Source organism: Aythya marila (assembly GCF_965140915.1).
Source record: "Aythya marila genome assembly, chromosome: 1".
Taxonomy (NCBI): domain Eukaryota; kingdom Metazoa; phylum Chordata; class Aves; order Anseriformes; family Anatidae; genus Aythya; species Aythya marila.
Window position 1 is genome coordinate 119,936,396 of NC_139042.1, and position 20,153 is coordinate 119,956,548.

The 20,153-nt window shown below is 37.8% G+C and overlaps 1 protein-coding gene across 11 annotated transcripts in view; it reads right to left on the bottom strand.

The window, feature by feature from the left end:
* The window catches only part of ZBTB20 (zinc finger and BTB domain containing 20), a 452,132-nt gene that overhangs the window by 403,548 nt on the left and 28,431 nt on the right, over nucleotides 1-20,153 (bottom strand). Inside the window, exon 2 of one of the 11 annotated variants that reach the window (XM_082751623.1) lies at nucleotides 488-534. The exons of the other annotated variants lie outside the window; for them this stretch is intronic. The gene's annotated coding sequence lies outside the window, so the exon portion shown is untranslated. The remainder of the gene's footprint in view (nucleotides 1-487; nucleotides 535-20,153) is intronic. 11 annotated transcript variants of the gene reach the window in all.

The window sequence follows — 20,153 nt, forward strand, 5'->3', positions numbered from 1 at the left end:
TTTTGCAGGGAGGAAAAAGAATATCTTAACTCTGAACTTTCCACTTTTGTTAATGATTAAGAAGTTATTTAAATATTAACTTTATTAAATTAATAAATTATATTACACTCCTAAAATTTACTTATTTACAACTTATTTACTTATTTAAAATTTACAACACATATTACCCAAACCTGTTTGTTGTTTTGGGTGCAGGTGCATGGAGTGGGTGAAGTATTCAGACAAAACAAAACAGTTTCCAACAGAAGGATATAAACCATGTTCTATTTATCTGAGAATAACATCTATTATTTAGTGTGGAGCAAATATGTTTAGAGGCTAAATGGTCCCTTTCAAATGACAGAGGGATTTTTTTTCTTTTTTTTGTTTAGTACAACATGCCCCTGATATACCCAAATAGCTCTATTTAAAAGGCAGTCTTTATTAGGTGATTTTAAAATGGGAATTACAATATGTACTAGCAAAAATTGCTCGACTGTTTACTTACCACTTATTTACAGAGGCCAAATATTTTACCAACAGGCAAGATGAAATCTGTTACAAAAAAAAAAAAAAAAAAGGACTTTTCTGTTAAATCCCCTTTGTAACACAAAGTTATTTTGTGTCTAGGTCTGGTCACCTAGAAAAAAGGACAATGAACAAAGACTATATCATACTACAACAGTAATAACCGGTGGCCCAAACACTTTCCATCACAAATCTCCCTGGCATGATTCCCGCTTTGCAAGCAAGAAAAACTTATCTGAAAAACAAGTCAGGGTGAGATACAGAAGAACAGAAGGAAAAAAGGCTTCCTAACACTGAACTAGTGACATTGTGTCTCCTTTTTTTTAACGAAAAAAATACCATGTTTTTGAAGTTTACCTCACACACCCAACTGTGCATCCAGATTTGTGTCACCCACTATCACGACTAAAATTGTACATCAAATAGGTATCACAGCCATTCAAATCTGAAAGTGACGGTAAAAATTCAGTCCTTACAATATTATCAGTGTAAACCCCTTGTAACATGCAGGATTTCTGCTCAGCAGACTCCCTCCAACAAGTATCCTCACAACCCTCTGTGTGATACCCCAGGCAGCGCTTTCCGGTTACACAGAGCCCCACCAATTTACAAAGTCAAGAGTTAACAGCAGGATGCTGTCTGAGAAAAAAAGCTTAACTTACGAACATGTTCAGATTGCCATTGCCCAAAAATCTGAGTAATGTTCCAGATATGTTATGTTAATCTGTTACACAAGATTGTCTGTAATGTGAATATTTTTTTAAGGAGTACCGAGGGTGGTGTTGGGGGTTGGATGAAGGCAGGTGGCCAAAGTTATTACTGAATTGAAAAGGATTATTTTAATTATTGTTGGACTATTAACCCTCTGTTTGGTCCTATTTAGCCAGTTGCATCATGTTTATGACTAATATGATTTATAACCATTCTACTTGAAATCACTGTTGATCACCGAGCATTTGGGAATAAAAATAGATATGATTAGATGTGCAAAGCTCATTTGAAGGCAGTTTTATGCATAGACTGAGTTTCTATCCACTAAAAAATAGCCCTTAATAATAAGATATCAAGGAAAAAGCAGTGAGAAATGATATTTTATGTATATTATGTGATCTGTGTATTCTAGATGCACCTCATAATGAACGTGACCAAATACTGAACACGAACTGAAGAACAAACCTTTTGTGTTGATGCAAAATTTGAGTGGCAGGAAAAAAACATAGCAGAAGATAAGGGTTTTCATTCACAATGCAATGTAAATTAAAGAACCATGGATACAAAAGAGTAGAAACAAGAAGGTAATATAACAAACTTACATTTCACCCTCCATCATTACAAGGATCAAAACAGGGGCATACATCTTCATTCTAGTCAGATGGCCACTATAAGAATAAATTATAGCAGCTCATACAAAAAAATTAAAATATCAAGGACTCTGTTATGTATTAAATTGAAACAAAGCTAACCATAACAACAACAAAAAAAAGAAACAAAAAAAAGCCACTAAGTCTGTTTTTTGTTTGTTTGCTAATAAATGGCAAAACATACATGAAAGTAAGGTATAGCCCTGTTTATTCGATCACTTTGCCTTTAACTTTACCAGGAACAGCGTGAAGCTCGGAGATTTCCCTTACCAAGCCTATTTTCTCTTTAAATAGGTCTTGATGGTGCTGTAGCTGCGGAGCCAAAAAAAAACGAGGCCAAATTTGATGTGGCCACGCTAGTGTGGTGAAAAAGCCTTTGTGAGGATTGGATGTTGTAACTGCATTTGTACATCTGGCCCCTCGCAGACCTTCAAAGACGTAGACATCTATAGATGCTTACACAGATTATTAAATGCCCTGTTAGTAGAAGAGGTGGCTTCAGGACACTGCCACATTTGAATTCAGTGTATGCAACCGGACTCTGACATTTCATTTGGATACTTAGAGCATTAATGTTATTGTATCCTGTAGACCTATATTAACAAGTTTGATGTAACAGATGGGAGCTTTTTCAAAAAAATGTAAACAGCTGATCTGAGAGCCAGCACTTTCTATAGACAGACCTTACAGTGAAATATAGCACTCTACTGTTTATTCCAAACACATAACAGCACTGTAAGTAGACCACTTTATACAATGAAGAAATACAGTAAACATAAAGAAGATACCTCAAGAATTTCTTTTCCCTCTTTCTGTTTTAAACAGAACATGCTCCCTCTAATTCTCTGCTTCTGACCCATCCAAAATAAAATGAAGAAAATATTGCCCTCTAAAAGCCAGCACAAACAACGTGAACCAAATCTCACCGAGTCTCCTTGCAGGGCATTCTCAACATCACCACATTTCTAAATTTTGCTAATTTAAATATTATGCTCATTTTAATTTTATCTAGTGCACTAGACCTTGCTGATTGTCTGTAATGTATTTTCCTAAACTCATTTAAATGGGTTTTAACTATTCTTGCTGGATTAACCTCTTCAACTTCTGTCTCAAGTTGCATGTTTGTTCTTGCACATGTATTTTAAGGGCATGTTAATAATGTAAATGGTTACAAATACAGGACTGTCTAGTTTCTACATTCTTCACATTGCATATTTGCCTTAACACAATGAAATGAACAACAATAGCCGCATCTGACTGGGGTTGCTTCTTGTATGCTTTCTGCGATGCAGTAATAAAAAGACACTGAAAGTTCAGTGCTCTGGAACGGTAACTCTAATTATTGTAATGTTTACTACAGGAAATTACCTATTGGACAATGCTGCCCAGAATCCCTAACAGGAAATGGGATGTATTTCTGTTTGCAGAAAGAAACAGAAAGCCTAGTGCATTGTTAGTAGCGCTGCCTGAAGCCTCTTCTCCGTTATGTAGGATGAAAGACAGAAAACTGCAGCTCTTCCACAAATGCAATATGCAACAGATTCCCAGAACAGTCACTGAAAATGGGTTGTTGTTTTGTGTTGTTGTTTTTTTGTTGTTGTTGTTTTGTTTTGTTTTGTTTTTTTGTTTTTTTTTCCTTGGAAAATAAGAAAATCAAACTGCTTTAGAGCAATGCCCCCAAGTCGTTGATAAAATGATCTTAATTCCTCTGTTAAATAAGTAAACAACAAGAAAACAAGCTCACGAGGAACAGTGAGAGCGGACCAGACCCACAGGATGGGATCTGCCTAAAACTAGCCCTGAACCACTGTGGTCAGAGTCCACCTCGACTCCCCTTTTATTAAGATGCTCTTCTGCTTCAGTAAACCCATACAATGCTTTTATAACACGGTTAACACTTATATGAGAAGAAATATCCACATTTATTAGGCTTATGACTGTAAAATGAACAAACAAAAATAAAAACAACAGTAAAAATGGTTCTGGCATGGCAACCCTTATTTTGCACTTCTCTGTTTCTAACTCCTTTCATCAATTCTCACTCTCATTCACTTTGCACTTCCATTTATTGTCTCAGGACCAGGTTTTTCGTACTTTCTGTTGATCTCCAGCTCTCTCTGCAGCTTGATGCGACAACCAAACTGACTCCCCTGCTGTCATTTGGGATACTTTAACATTAACTGGGCAAAGTCCACATTCTATTACTTCAAATATTTCTCGAGTATCTGTTCACTCTGTGCTTTAGAGATCTCCAGACTTTAGTTTACATTCCTTAAGACTTGATTTTTGCCCCGAGTCCAGTATCTTTGCAATATAACCTTTATACAAAACAAATGTTCCAGTATATGCAGAAGACTAAAGGAATGACGGAGGTACTCGGCTCTCCATTAATTTTGCATGTGTTTAATGTTATCTGAGAGAAATGTACCCGTTTTCATTTTGAATCTCATCTACAAACTATGCTGGGTGATTGTGCAAAGAGCCAGCAAGTTAGCTTGTTTAAAGAAAATGAAATGGAACAAGCTAGGAACAAGCACTGGTTGTCCAGTGGCACAACTCACCAGATAATAGGCAGTGTTTGCTTACTGTCTGATGCTCTGTACCTTTGATTTTATTTGTCATATCCAGAGGATAAAAATCCAGAGGCAATCAGGCTGATGTTTTTTGGTTGGCCTCTTACACACAGAAACCAGCTAGGCACTTCTGATCAGAGTTCAGCCACCAAACTCATCTTCTAGTTGTGGGAGTGGAGATGAAAGCAGGATATTTCAATTAGGCTCGCTATAGAGATGATCTGGAGCTGTGAATTAATTGAAGACCAAGAGGAAACAGCTCCTGCATAATAGAGGCCATGGAATCTCGCTCTGTAATTACAGTCAAGTTCAGCTCCAAATCCAATAGAAATCAAAGGTGACCATTGCAGGCCCATCTCTAATCAGAAGTGGTTCTATCCCCCACCACAAAGTGTACAAAAAATCTTATGTTTCTTTCTAGTTCAAAAAGCCATTTGGGTTGAAAATGAACCTGTGTGAAACATCTTTATTCCTTCATGGACAGGAACAAATTTTCCACTCTAACACGAAAAGACCAGAACAATGAAAGTATTGGGAAGGGAAGTGGCAGGGGGGGAGGAAAACTGTGCCTTTTTGGCAGCACTTGCAGAACATTAGTTAGGCTAGGTGGAGTCCTGCTGGGTTTAACCAACTGCTCAGATCCCCTGTAACATTTTACTGGCCCCCAGCTTTTACAGTGTACATCTCGGAAACATGACGAAAAAGCTTATATATACATTCATTTTAAAAGACACAAAACTCTTGAGCACACATCCAAAGCAGATCAATTGCCTTTGCAATATTCTCAGAACAAAATGTTCCACCAGCAGATCTGATAAGAAGAGCCAAAAAATGGAAAACACTTGCTACCAATTTATTGCAGTCACCCATAAACTATTACTAGAACATTATGTATTGGGGTTCAAGCCAGAAAGCTATTAAAGCGGACTGCACTGGTGTCTTTTCACTATGCTACTGAAGCATTAATAAGTCCTTAGAGAATTGTGTTTATGTTGAAAGAATCATCTTATAATCAAATTTTCACACACAAAAAATGCAGCTCTTTTTAGAATTACTGTGTGCCTTTGCTCTCACCCCCACATTGGCTAGTGTCTCCACAAATACCATCATTTTCTATGTTTCTGTCTGGCCCAAACCCTGATGTACATACTTCGTGTTCCAAGCTGGACAAATTTCAAGATAAATGGTGCTAATTGACAGTGTTAATGGGTGCAGGATGTACCACATCCCTTCCCCTGTTGTCTCTGCCTAAGTGTCTTTCCTACTCCTTACACTCATTCTTCGTGCAAAGAGAAAAAGAGTTAAAAAACAATGCTAAAAGGGTATCATTACTTTTCTTCTTCTTCTTTTTTTTTTCCCTTGACTTAGATACATAAATAATAAACATCCAGTGGTGTTCTGTGGGACTATGTTTCGAATCACTGTTACAGGAAAACCTCTAATAAATCACAAATCTCCTTTCCCATTTAAGAGAGAACACTGAGAACAGCGATATGCAGCAAAATGATGATTAACCCCATGACTTTTTTTTTTTTTTTTACCCCAACAATTATGGTTTTCAGTTGAAAATGTGTATGCTCTCTTTTCAGTTACTTTCCTGTGATAGTGCATAGGCAGAAAGCACATAAAAGAGCAGGCCAAGCAGAATGATGGCAGTTCCTCTATCACTGGAAGGTCCTTAAAACAGTATGTCTTAAAAGTTAAAATGAACTAGGCCAGCATGACAGACAGACTTCAGCTTCTACTTGAATTAAGTACAAAAAGACCTAAAATTCCAAGGAGGCAAAGCAAGTCCTTTGTATGCATTTGTTCATATTATCCTAAGCAACTAGTTTAGCCAAGAGTTGAAATTTGCAGTATTTCTTCTCATTAGTAGGAGTAGTATCATCATCATCATGTAACTATTTCACCTATATCTCCACTCACAGTCCCAGACAGTGTAGGCTGTGTTACAATACCAAAATACCTTTCATGGTTTCTGTCTTCGATCCCTGGCATATTCTTATGATTTGAGAGTTCACTGGGGAACCTCTCCTGGCTGCCGACTAACTTGTAAGCTGTTCTCACTGGGTACAAAAAGTTAAACTTCCACGCAAACAAGGAGAATGTTCAGCAATAAAATACCATTTTAGTGGCCAAAACTATTTATTTTGTGAATTTGTTGGACAAATGTCATTGAATTTGATCAGACAGTTCTGATACACTCAACTTGAAACTTTCAACTTTCTTCTTATTGGAAGAAATGTTAAGAACTTGAAGCTCTCACGGATGTCAATGGAAATCACAGAAACTTAGCACCTCCTTGACTTACAACAATAGTATACACTCAGAAAAAGAAAAAAAAAAGGGGGGGGGGGGAAGAAAAAAAAGGATAGCCAGTCAAATGTATCCCTCAAGTAACTTCACTTGATCCCATAGTGTTTTTTATCTCTTGATTAATGACTGTGGGATATATTGCTTTCTCAGGCAGCACATTTATGTGTGGAGCTTTTGTAGTTGCTCTTGTAATTAGTTATATTCCAATCAAACTTACAACAAAAATAATAAGCAATCATTTCAACCTTCACTAGTGCACAGGACGCCAGAGAGCGATTTTGCAATAGATAAACAGACCAAATCTACAACTAAATCTCTCTCTGTAGTTTGCCTCTTCACAGCAGGCCTCAGGCTCTGCTGTCATCGTGAGAGTCAATGAAATTTCCAGCTCAAGAGGTCCTTTTTGATTCTTCAAAGAACACAGAAACACGTGCTGGCATAACATGCCTGTGAGTTGTTTTAAGCGAGACCGTTAGCATAATGCTGAAACTGCCACTATGCCAGGGAGAGGAACGTAAAGACGTAAACAGACAAATCTGCACCCCAGAAAGGCCTGGGAGGGTGCAGGTCTCAGGAGGAGATTTCATCTAGAGCCTATTCAGCGACTGAATTATTACACCTTCTACTTCAGCTCCATTAGTCCATACGCTTGCAAAAAAAAAACAGTTGTCCACTGCTTCACTGAAAGGTTTACATTAAGGCAGAAGGTTGGTGCCCAAGAGAAATGTCCTAGATGTTGTCTACGCCTAAAAGGCAAGATGTGCCTAATATGATTTTTCTGTAAAGGGAAACTGAAGTATGGTATTAATAAAAAATAAACGATGTTAACTTATGTTAAATCTTTCTTCTCCAAAAATACACAAATGAAAAAACCCTACCCATCAGTACTAATGCACAAGCAAGTCCTCTCCATCTGCCAAATATGTAGGTCATTTCAATGAGTGACAGAGACAAAAAGGCCTGATTTTAATTCATGAAATATTCCTGCTAATAGCAAAGTTATTGAGACATCTGTTAAAAGCCTGACCTGTTACAACAGGGGGATATCTAAAATGACTGAAATTTCTATTTAAACTAATGCTACACTGTTTTATTGGGCATTTTAAAGAGGTACTGCTATTAACGAAAACATTATATAAATTAGAAACAGGCCCACAATAATCCTCCAGATAAAATCTAGTGCTGTCTTCTATTGCTCCGGTATGAGCTTTTATTTGCATGTGCACTATTTGTATATATTACAATATAGCAGTTATAAAAAATATCTAAGAGTCATAGCAGCCCTGTTTAAAGTTTGGCAAGGAACAGTTGGCAGACTATTAAAAAAAAAAAAAGGAAAGAAAAAAAAAGAAGAAGTAAATATGTTTCATAGCCTGTATGTAATTGAACATTCTTCAAATTCCTCTAATGGAAATGTCAATACCATGGAAATCCTTGAAACACGGACACTGATAGATGAATGTGACTGAAGCCAAACACCTCCACCCAGAATGAATAATGAGCCTTCAAACAAACAAACAAAAATAGTTAATGATGAACTACCCACCCAATCACACTAACAAAATTAAGCTTTTGCTTTTGGGGTAGTAGTGAGGTAAACAGAGAGAGATGGAAGATGCACAACAAAAGCTGTCATGAGGAGTGCTCAGCAGGTGTAAGGTACGGACAGGATCTCAGCACAGTCAGCGAACAAGGAAAGGGAGGACCCTCCAAGAAGGATCCTCTGAAATTGTGTCCAGGACTGCATCCTGAGTCATAATGAAGATAATGACTATTCTGCTATTGCCTTCAACAGAACAGGACTAATGACTAGGATTCTTTTTATATTAGATGATATATGAGAAGATGCATTACAAACGTGGCAATTATCTTGATCTCTGAGGCAGGATGCTGCTTCAGGAGCTCTTCACTCAATGCTCTTCTTCATATTGCCTCGCTCCCAAAAGCCAGTGTCAGAAAAGATGAGCCACAGAGATAGGAGTTATAGTGAGGGGCAGAAGTTGCAAGTCTCCATTGCACTTCCTACGAAAACACTCAACACAACATTTCAACTCCAAAATAAAGTGAAACCTGAATATATACCAGCATTGCTTCTTTCTCCCCCATGTCCTGGTATCCCACAAGACGTGACGTGCCCACACAAAAGGAAGTTGTAGGACTTTCTGCAGTACTGCTACTGCCACGGATGCCTTGTGGACTGATGAGATACTGAAGTGCACACCACCAAATGCATAAATAACCAAGTATAACTGAGTAACAGTTCCTCAAAAAGCTGCCAAAAGCCTTTGAATCATAATACAGGATAAAATACAGCTCTGAAAGTTTACCACCGGAACACTTATATGTCTTTTATATTTAATTCAAGCTTTCCTTTTTTCTGAAGCTAAAAATGCTGGGTAGCAGATCGATATAATCTCATAAAAAATGCAATCCTGTTTATAAGAAAAAACTCAAACACATCATTATTTAAAAAGTGTGGGTTAGCCAAGATAAACTCAATACCTATGACAAAAATACTAGCATGTACAGAAAATATAAGGTCTAATATGTGCTCTTTCACCATTGCAAGATATAACACATACCCTCAACATACATTTAAGTCATAACATACAGTGGCTTGATGTACCACCCATGTAAAATCTAGTCCTTTTTAAATAAAATTAGCTAGGCAGAGATCTGGGTTTTACTACTGCTCCTAAGATGTTCTACAAATGTTCAGAGTTTTATAAATGTGTCTTGAATTTTTTCTCCTCTTGCAGTCTGTATTTTATCACTTTTCTTATTGCTTTCTCCTTCTTCTATAGCTGTGTGAGACATCAACATACAATGTGAAATACATATACCAGAGAGACAAAGTGCCTCAACCAAAGGCCCATCAGACATACAATATACAGGTTTTTTTCTTCAGCATTCAGCTATGAAAGCACTACACACAGCTAACAATAGTAAGAAAGAAAAGTGATGATTTTAAACTGCCACTCTCCCCTTGAAAACAAAATGTTCTTGACTTCTCCAGTCCCATAATTCTGAATTCTTCTCAGTGCAATTCTAATAACCTCTTAATTGTACTTTTGAATGGAGTATAAACAAACTTTAACAAAGCAAAAGAGCAGCAAACAATGTCTAGATGGGTTACCTTCTACTTTGGTGAGATCAAGGGATATTTTTCCATTATTTAATTCCTCTTTCCAAGTCCGTGTTCTTTTGGTGCAGACAGTGGTTTCAGGGAAAATTCTTAAAATCCTACTTAACTAGGATCAAATAAATATCACTGAAGAAGCACAATGGTGCCTTTGCTTTTAGTCATTATGAAATGGACACTGGGAAAAGAAAATGGAGTAAGAATCTGATCTATTCAGAAGTGTGTAAATATCTCATCACTAATTTCAATACTGTAATATATACAGACATGCATACAGTGCCAATCAACATTGCATGCTCTAAAACTAGTTACAGTTTTTCTTCCTGTGTGTTAAGTATTTTTTATCCTTTCTACTGGTAGGAGGGACAGAGTAGGGAGCAAGGTAACAGTATTACTTCTGAATGGCGGAGAAGAGGTGTAAGTGCACTACAGACTTCACAAACTAATCCTCAGGCTTGGCCAAATATGAAGCAGGTGTGGCACAGCACTGTGTTTGGGACTGGCCCAGTATCCCCAAATTTGCCTGCTACAGCACTAGCACCAAACAAGCATTCCCAGCTCCAACTCCTGTACGTTAAATATGGGTCAGAGCATGGTTCACAGAACACTGCATGCTCTACAATTTGGATGCTTCAGCATCTTCTAGAACGGATCTGATTTCCCCCCTTTTCCATGAAGCCTTACAGTTTCATTTTTTCCTATTCTGTATCACAATAGAACATCGATCTCCCGAGTCCTTCATGAAAAACTAAGAAAGATAAAAAAGACACATGAGGCTCAGAGACAAGACCTTAGTCAAATAAAAGACTTCAACATGGTTGTTCTCTGTCTGGGGTAAAGGGATTTGATGTCAGGCAGCTGACCATTCTGAAAGTATTCTCAAAGTTTCCATTACTTTGGCCAGGCAATTTTTTGATCAATGCTATAAAACCCAGGAAATTGTTAATAAAATTTGGTAAAACCCCTTAAAAACTCTAAAACCAAATGTAATCTCTACTCGTGTCAACATTACGGCATACGATGATTAAATATCACTTTTGCTGATGTATTTGCACACACTTGTTTGTAAGTCCTTTTGCTGTCTACTGTGTTTCACCAGAGAAGTGAATAAATTTAAAGCGAAGCATGATGATTATTATTTAATATTTTTTTTTTTATAGGAAAGCTCTAAATGGAAGAGAGAGGTCTAAGTGGATCTCCAAACAGTGTAGGAGCCCCCCAGCTGGCCTCAATGTAAATACATGGAGATTTAAGCAGAAACCTAAGAGGTACCTAACCTTTAGGCACCTCTGAAATATTGCACATTTATATGGGGTCTGATGTTATTAAGGGTAATTCAGAAGTTCTCACTTCTGCAGCAAAAGTTGGAACAACACCAGGGCTTTGGAGGTGGATTTACACCAGATCCAATTTCTCCCATGTGCGTTCACTTCAGAGGGATTCAGTGGAGCAAAGCAGAGATCAAGTCCTCTGATTCAGGCTTCATATAACAGGATTGAAATCTCAATTCTTTTTTGGCTTCTTGAAAATTAAAGCCTGGGGGTGCAGAGGGAAGGTGGAGAAAATCAAGACATTAAACTTTACATTCCCATTTTGCCTCACACCTTGGAGGAATTATGGGGCCTCCAGTAACCTGCATCCTGCCCTGACTTTTGCACGTACTGGAGATTTCTTACTATTTTCAGTATTTTTGTTTCAGAAAAGATGAGAAGACGAGTTTCAGTTTCCTGTTTCCCCTCTTCTTTCACAGCCAAAAGATGATTCCAACAATAGTGCCCGACCATATCCCACTGCCCTCCAGATGTCACCTGGAAGGGAAATGACCATTCCTAGTCTGGATCTTTTCCCTTTTACACCAAGTTCATGGCATTTTTACTCAGGGAGGCCTTTGATTGGAAAGGCCTCTTTTCAAGGTACAAAACAGACCAGTGAAGTTCAAATCTTTGTCGAGATGAGAATTCTTCTCAGGTTCCACTAGACAAACATGTGGTGCTTTAACGTATAAACACAGAAACCTCACTTCATTACAAACAAGACTTAAGATTTTATTTTTTTCACTGAGAGAGAAGAGTATAAAAGATTTTCAAACTGGCTGTGATAGATCTCTCCACAACAGCTTGGCAAATGCAGTATGCAATAATAGTTTGTCTTAAGAAGAGAATGATCGATGCTCTAGGGCACCAGCCATAGGCTGTGGAGAATTGGGTTCATCTGTAGACCCTGCACATTTAGAAAGTGGCAATCTTACCATGCTCCAGTTCCACATTTAAGTTAAAGTTCTGATAGTAAATATGAGGCCAAGGGTTCTAGCTCAGCTGGTTTATTTATCTCTACTTGGATTATTCTAACACAGCTGGTTTATTTGCATTTTAAAAACATAGTTTTAGTTTAAAAGATAAGGTGGTGGGTTTTGTTTTATTCTGTTTTGGTTGGTTGGTTGGTTGTTTTTTGCTTTGTTTTTGGTTGGTTGGTTTTGATTTTTTGTTTTTAATTATATGGAATTAAATTTATGGCAGTATCCAGCAGCCTTCTGTTTAAAGTTACCCTCATTACAAAACCCATTTTCAGGTAATTTGGGGTGAGGGGATGGGGGAAGATCCATCTGATGCTTTAAATTATGCAGGGATGGAATCTTCATACAATCTGTCAGACCTGATGAGTATTTTGAAATGCTTTTCGTGTTAAAAAATAGAGTAGTTTTGGATGATGTTTATGCTGTACTGAACAAAAGCAACAGGATATGTGCATCGATATTTTTCTCATCTTTACCTCTCTCAGTGTTTTAGGGTACTGTAGGGCTAGAAATGAAGGGCATAACACTGGTTTCATTGCCTCCAAAGTTGGAGAACTTTAAATACTGTGCTGATCATAAAATAAGCATTTCAACAGTTTCTTAAAGTAGAAAAGGCTTTCAGGGAATGGAATGCAAAGAGAAAACACAGGATGCTGGAAAGCAGCATGGAGAAAACCAGATTGAAAAGATTTAAACTGAAGTATTTCTACATTTATTTTTTTATTTGCATTTTTGAGCCCTAATCTTCAGACCTAAACCTTCCAAAAGTTTCAAAGAGTACTTTAAGGTCTCTGGAATATAGTCTGCCAGCCTGAATCCACAGCTTTTGTCCTTTTCACCCATTTTCCTTCCAACACCAGTACTATCCCACACATAATAACTAAAACCAAACCCACCTAATCCATCAAGTTGGGTTTGATTTACACAGAAAAAAAAAAAAATATATATATATATATATATATTTCTCTGAGTATCGGACACTTCTATTTCCAAACTTTAGACCAAAAATACAAAGTTAGACCTTAATGTGGGCTTAATGTGATTTAAAACTGGCTAGATTTGGTTAAAAGAAACTGCAATGAAATTTAAGATATTAGAAGAAGTTACATGATAGAAACCACTAGGGGTTGGATTGTGCTGAATTTTTACTTGCATTTATTAAATATTTCCAAAGAAAGAGAGCATTATGCCTTCCAAAGGAACCCATTAATGAACACTCAACCTACTCTAAGAAACAGAAAGATGGCAAGTAAAAAAGCAACTATGATCATAGCATCAATCAAATTCTCTTTGCCCTTTCACAGGCAAGACCAAGACCATAAACAAAAGTGATGTGCACGGGCCAGCACAGAAACCTCACATTTTGATTCAGCCCTACCAGGCAGTTTCTCAGCAAGCATAAATCATCACAGACAATGGGAGCAGGCTGACAGCAAGCATCCGATTATTTGGCCATCTATTTTGTCCTGCACGATGCTGCAATCAGAGACTGCACAGAGGAAAGTAGAGCTTCCATTTGCTCACAAACTCACTAGTGCAGTATACTTTTTACAGCGAGCTGAGAAGCCTTCAAGTCTTCGTTTAACTTCAGTGGCGAAACCAAAATGGTGGCAGAGTGCCTCAGTAACGTCAAAGCAAATGTGCTCACAGGCATTTTTAAAGTTGATGAGATCTGCTGCTGTTATGCCCTCTTGATGAAGGCACACAACAAAGAACAGTGCACAAGAATGCCAATTCCAAATTCACATTTGGCACAGAAGAGAACTAATTACTATTTTCACTTCAACAGGATCTTTAGTGTCGTCAACCCAGTCTATCCCATTCTTAGCTAAAACTACTTGAAGACAAGGGGAATATCCCACTCCCCTTCATCAGGCAATTAGTTTTGGGTCACAGTGACAATGTCTACACAATGACACAAAACAGTTTAAAAACAAAAGAACCCCGGACCAATCCTGGTTCCTAAGCTTACACAACACAGACTAGCTCAAATGTGCCCAGTGCAGAGCTAACCTCTTGCTCTCCATCAGTCTAGTCTTGGACAGAATTAGTTAAGAAAATACAAAGCAGAGACACGTGAAGAGCTAGCAGGTGAACTGCATGGATGACCATGAATCAGGTGTTTAAACTCACCTCCTTGCCCTCTCTCATTTAGGGGAACAAATCATCTGCAATATACAATTTCCAAAATTTGACTTAAAAAGTGTTACTTAGGCATCAACAACTCATTTTCAAAAGCGACTTTGGGTAGTTCCGATCCTAAGGTAAACCAAGCAGCACAGAACTGCAGAGGACATTATCTCCTAATTGGATGATCCACTCCTGAAACTGGATTGTAAGAACTTCAGGCATGATTGAATCTTTAATTGAAATACTGAGCTGACATTTGAAAAAGATAAAATAAATGTGTACAAATAGGAAACAATTACAGAGTTAAGCTTCTGGGAGAGAAAATGTAAGGAGGTTTCTAATGCAGGGTAGGCAGATACAGGTAAATAAGAGCCAACTGAGAAAACCCTTTCAAGCACAAACTTTATCTGCTACCTGACAGATAATATTGTTCTTCTGGGACTACTACAAAACCTTCACTTATTGAAAGTGGTAACGCTGCCGCGCTTTCCATCTCAACTGCCCAATATCATGCCATCCTCAATTTACCTGCCAAACAGAATTCTGTTACCGGTAAAGAGCATCAAAAACTTCTAAAAAATACACTACTGAGTATTAACATACACACATAGCACATATCACATACTGAGTATTCAGTAGTGTATTTTTTAGAAGTTTTTGATTGTACATTTCTGAGGGAGTCTGCAAACCCAAACGGGCTGACCATGCGGTGTCCCCACTGATCATTACTGGCAAAGCAAGTTGTAAGACAAAGTTCAGTTTCTGTCCCAAATAAACCTCTATAGGGGAAAAAAATTAACTAAATACAAAGAGAAGTTTAAAGAGCATTTTGAATTGGAGTCATCATTCTGTATTCAATTCCAGTTTATGTAATGCCTTCTTCCCTCCTTTTTTATCTCTGGAAAATGGAGTTAAGATATAGTTATCTATTATTCTTGCTCATCAATACCATCTATGCCAAAAGACTATGGAGTTACAATGGCCAGAGAAGACAAAAAAGCTTTTACAATTACCAAGAAATCAAGTGCAATGTACAGTTCTGTTGACTGGTCTGGATTAACTCCCCAAAGTGGCTGATAGAAAGACATGAGAATCCTTCCAGGAGGTTAAAACCTGTAGCTAATAAAAGTAGCTGCAATATGAAAAAGTGGGCTCTTCTCCCTTTAAATCACAGCCCGTAGAGGCACTGAAGTAAATCCCTTAATCTCTTTTTAAGTAGCTATTTTATCCAGACTTCCTCTGTGGTTTATACCCTCAAAGCATCCACACCACAACTCAAGAACTGCCTGAGCAAGGAGCTGCAAGTTCCTTTTCTTCAAAAACCATATATAATAATTAAAAAAAAAAAAAAAAAAAAAAAAGAGAGATTGAGAGAGAGAGAGAGAGACCCACTAAGATGGGTTTGGCCTTCCTGATCTTTTAACCCTTCGTCCAAGACCATGCTTCAAAAGAAATATTCTCCACTTTTAAAACCACCATCACATACTCACTGAGGCATGACAATGATTAATACACTTTATGATTTCATGTTGTACAAGTACATATCAGATCATGAATCTGTTCTGATCCTTGTACCAATTTATGGATGACAAATGCTGAACAGAGATTCTAAAGCCTCAAGTCCATACCCATGGACAAGTTTCTGTATTCTTCACCACGATGTTCAGTAGAGCATTGGGCACATCCAAAGGGATTTGTCAAGAGTCAGTCTACAGGAACCAAAGTGACTTGCTTCGGGCTTTCTAGCAAGTTTAGGTGGATTGAGATGTGACCTTATAAGTCTAAATCTCCTAGCCATTTGCTCAAGTTGAACTGATGGAAAACCTCAGAAAAAAATGTTCAGAAGAAAGGTTCAGTAATGTGTTAAATGATAACAATGTTCCTTGGGGAAAACCAGGAAGGTGTACTGAAGATGTTGGACCATGATTTCCTCAAACAAGCACAGTTCCACAACGTCATGTTTCCATGTTCAACTCATTGAACTATAACATAAAAGGTGCTGGATTATGAAGGTGGAAGCACTCACTTACACAGTCTTCAATTTACTGAGGACATCAAATGGCGACACATTTTTTATTCGTTTATATATATTTTTATACAACCCTTTGCATTTTCACAGAACCTTACAAACATTAACTAACGATCAAAATCCTCACCGGGGAGGCAAGTGGCATTATCTACACATTACAGATGGGAGATGCCATGCAGAACAGTTGGGTAATGCATCTAAGACCACAGAGGAAGTCCTATTGGTGCCAAGAGGAGCATATCCTTGCCCCCAGACTCCCGTTCACATCACACCTCTCCAATTACATACCAGACAGGTCTCTTCATCTGATAAAAAAGGTCAATCCTATCTTTCAGTTGTGATGAATAATAATTTGCTGTGGATGTTGACGGCATTTACCTTGAGATCTAGATGATTCCACTAACTCAGCAGAGGAAACTCCACTGCAGTGTTGAAGGTTACAAACTGAAGTGTAAGATTTTAAGGAACATGCCAGAGAGGCAGATGGTTATACAGTAATGAAAGGAGAGCAATATAAACTAATACCACATTCTACAATCTCCTTCCTTGTTTAGACATATGCACCATGACTATTTACTAAACCCATCGCACATCTTTACATTTCATCATCTGCATCAGCTCTGAATTTTTTTGTGTTTGTTTTTGCTTAAATAAAGATAAACAGAAATCTTCACACCTGGTGCTCACATTTAAAGTCACAACACAGACAAAGAACCACTCATGAACTGGGAGAGAGACACTTGGTAGCTGAATTATGGGTTCCCATAACATTTCATTCGTTTGGTTAATGCATTTCTTTGAACTTTTCTGTCCTAAGTGCACAGGATATATGAGCATATCATCACTTTCATGACAGCCCAAATCACCCACTTTCCATAGCAGTAGATTGACATGTCACAGAGAGTGTGATTAGGAGGTCATCAGAGTACACAAAGCACCAGATTAAAGCTCAAAACCAAGACATATTTGTTCCTTTGGTTATTAAAAAAAAAAGATCAGCAGAGGAAAAAAACCCTGTTGTAACTGAAAAATATGAGGCTCGATATATTGGTGAAAATACCGTTGTGTGAGGCTCGTGGATTTTTTTAAGTCAATGGTACGGTTTTTATGAAAGCAAAAATATGCATTTATTATAAAGTGGCCTCTACTTGTGTTGGTATCAACTTATTAGGCCAGGAAGATCTTTTGCTGCACCAAACTCTTTTAAAAAAATCAGCAGAAGGATGAGTGCAAGTTTCTAGCTTTCAGATCTTTTTGATTCTGTCTGTAGATCACATTGCCAACTACCTTACAAAAAAGCTGACGATTCTTTGGATCCCCACAATTCGCTCAACGATAGCCCAATATGATCCATCTTCTGCTTTTTTCATACAGGAATCTAAGTCTGCCAGCTTGCTATTCCTTTCTGAGAAAAGCCCTAAGAAGGAAGGGAAGCAGGCAAGCCATCATAAAATACCACTGATGTCCAGGAAATGCCAGCCTAACAGCTGTCACAACAAACGGACTTCAAAGTCCCAGCAAAAAAAAAAACCAAAACAATTGTCCTTTCTAACACTGTATCATTAATGAAAAACTTTATGAGAAGCAAAACCAACTTAAGAAGGAGAAGGAAGAAGTGAAAAAAAATAAAAAAATAAAAAAAATAAAGGGTAGTCTGGGAGTTACTTCTTTTTCTTTGTATGTTTTCATTTGTTTTTCGTTACTTTGTTTTCCTATTTTTAAGGATAGATCCAAACGCCCACATTCTCCAAAATGTCCTTGATTAAAATCTTCAAGAAAGTTATCATTCATGCCACCTCTAACCTTATGTGTTCATGCTGCAAATTTTCAAGGAAAAATGCTTCCATCACGTCCTTGGTGCTAGTACTCAAGGATGTGCCTTTCTCATGAGCTCTGAAAATCTTAAAACCCCTTGTCTCCTTGAAGGAAGTAAACGGATGTCTGCTAAGCACTTAGGTTTACATAACATTTCTTCCCCCTTATTTATTGAAAACAAATCTTTTTTAAAAGCTCTCCACATTTTGAGAACACAGAATGCTTTCTTTCCTTTTTTCTTTTTTCCCCCCTCTTTTTTAAAAAAAAGTATTTTTGGCAAGGTATGTTTTTGATTATTTAAAGATAATCTCTATTCTAAATTGCATCTGACTCATATAACCTCCATACTTTAGAAACCACAATAAAAGTGCCATATATTAGTTATAAATGAATAGGGAGTGAGTCAGTGAATAGTTAAGGACATTCCACGGAAATGCGTGAGCTGCATACTAAGTTTTTAGAAAAATATTCAATTTCAATTTTAGAATTAACAGTATAGGTTACGTGGAACAAAGGAAAAACTCCTTTTTTAATTCCCAGATGCAATGTCTTTTGTTTTCCTTATGGATCTTTGTCTGCTGTATAAAGAGACCTTTAGCGAAGGGATAGAAACACTGATGTTTTCACAGAAAGAATAAACACAACTCGTACATACTAAAGGATTTCTTTAATTAAGACTTTTTTTTTTTAAACTCTTTCACTGGGAATAGCTCATTCTTCGGCTTTTGCAAGGCCATCCTACAATATCCTAGCTTAGATAAACGACTTTAATGAAGTCACATGCTTTTCTCTAGCTACTAGTTCAAGTGTGCTTACGTTCAGTGCTTTAAGTAGTTAAAAAACAACAACAACAACAGTTGATACTTCTCCTTGCCAAGGCTTGTATTCTAAGCCATGTCCTCACACTGAATACATGAAGAAGTTCATTAAATGCTAACTGAAGTTTTCCATGCATCGTCATGTTTGCAGATCCACACTGGGGAGTCATGCCCCTTACTGAATGCATCCCAGATCCAGTATGGTATAAATAACTACACAGAAATCCTACGTAGGGGACATGAGACAAACAGAATTCTTACAGCCCAGGATTATGGCTATAAAAAGTCATAACAACTCCAGTTCTATCAAACCCAAATCCATAGCTTTTGTCTGAAAAACCACTGCTTTCAGGATCAAAATCTGACAGAAATAAAACACTCTGTACTGATGACCCTAAGAAAAAGGTTTGCCATTCCAACTTAAAGCCAGAAATGTTGACTGGACCATAACACAAGCATAAACTTAAACGTGATGTGGGAACATATCTGGGATAGGGCTTTAGCATTTCTGACGGCCATAATTCATTTCCAGAACAGCCATTAACCACGTGGGTGCTCAGCATGCTGGAGTATCCCAGCACAAAACTAGGAGAGAAAACACCAACAACAATATGTGGTAGGGAATTCCTCGGTGGATCTATGTGTACTAAAACCAAAGGCCTGCAATAATCTTTCCCACTACCTCCCCTGACCTGGGCTGCGCTGGGTGTCTGGATGGAAACTGCAGGTCAAGTTCCAACACAATCATCCAGCCATGTCCTGGCCATTCCCTGCAGACTAGGGGTAGGCAGTCAAGGAATCTCCGAAATACCAAAAGAGAACAGTGTAAATTAGTTATTAGGCTCACATTAAACAGCAAGGACTAAAAAGGTCAACGCTCATAGACAGTATCTTGCAAGCATAGCCCAAGATCAAGCACAGCTCTGGGACGGACGTGCCTTGACCCAAAGCTGCTGGTTGTGGACCCTGGTCTTTTTTCCAACCCGCTCGTCTGTCACTACCGCACAGGAAAAGTTCAGGGTTCAAAAACAAGTCCACCCACCTATACCCTATACCTTTGGCTCACAGCAATAGTAAGCAATCTGCTCTGTGTATGACAGCTTGGGACAGCAGCTCTTGTAGCTGAGTACCTAAATAAAGAACCCCTGGGCAAGATACTAGTGACTAGT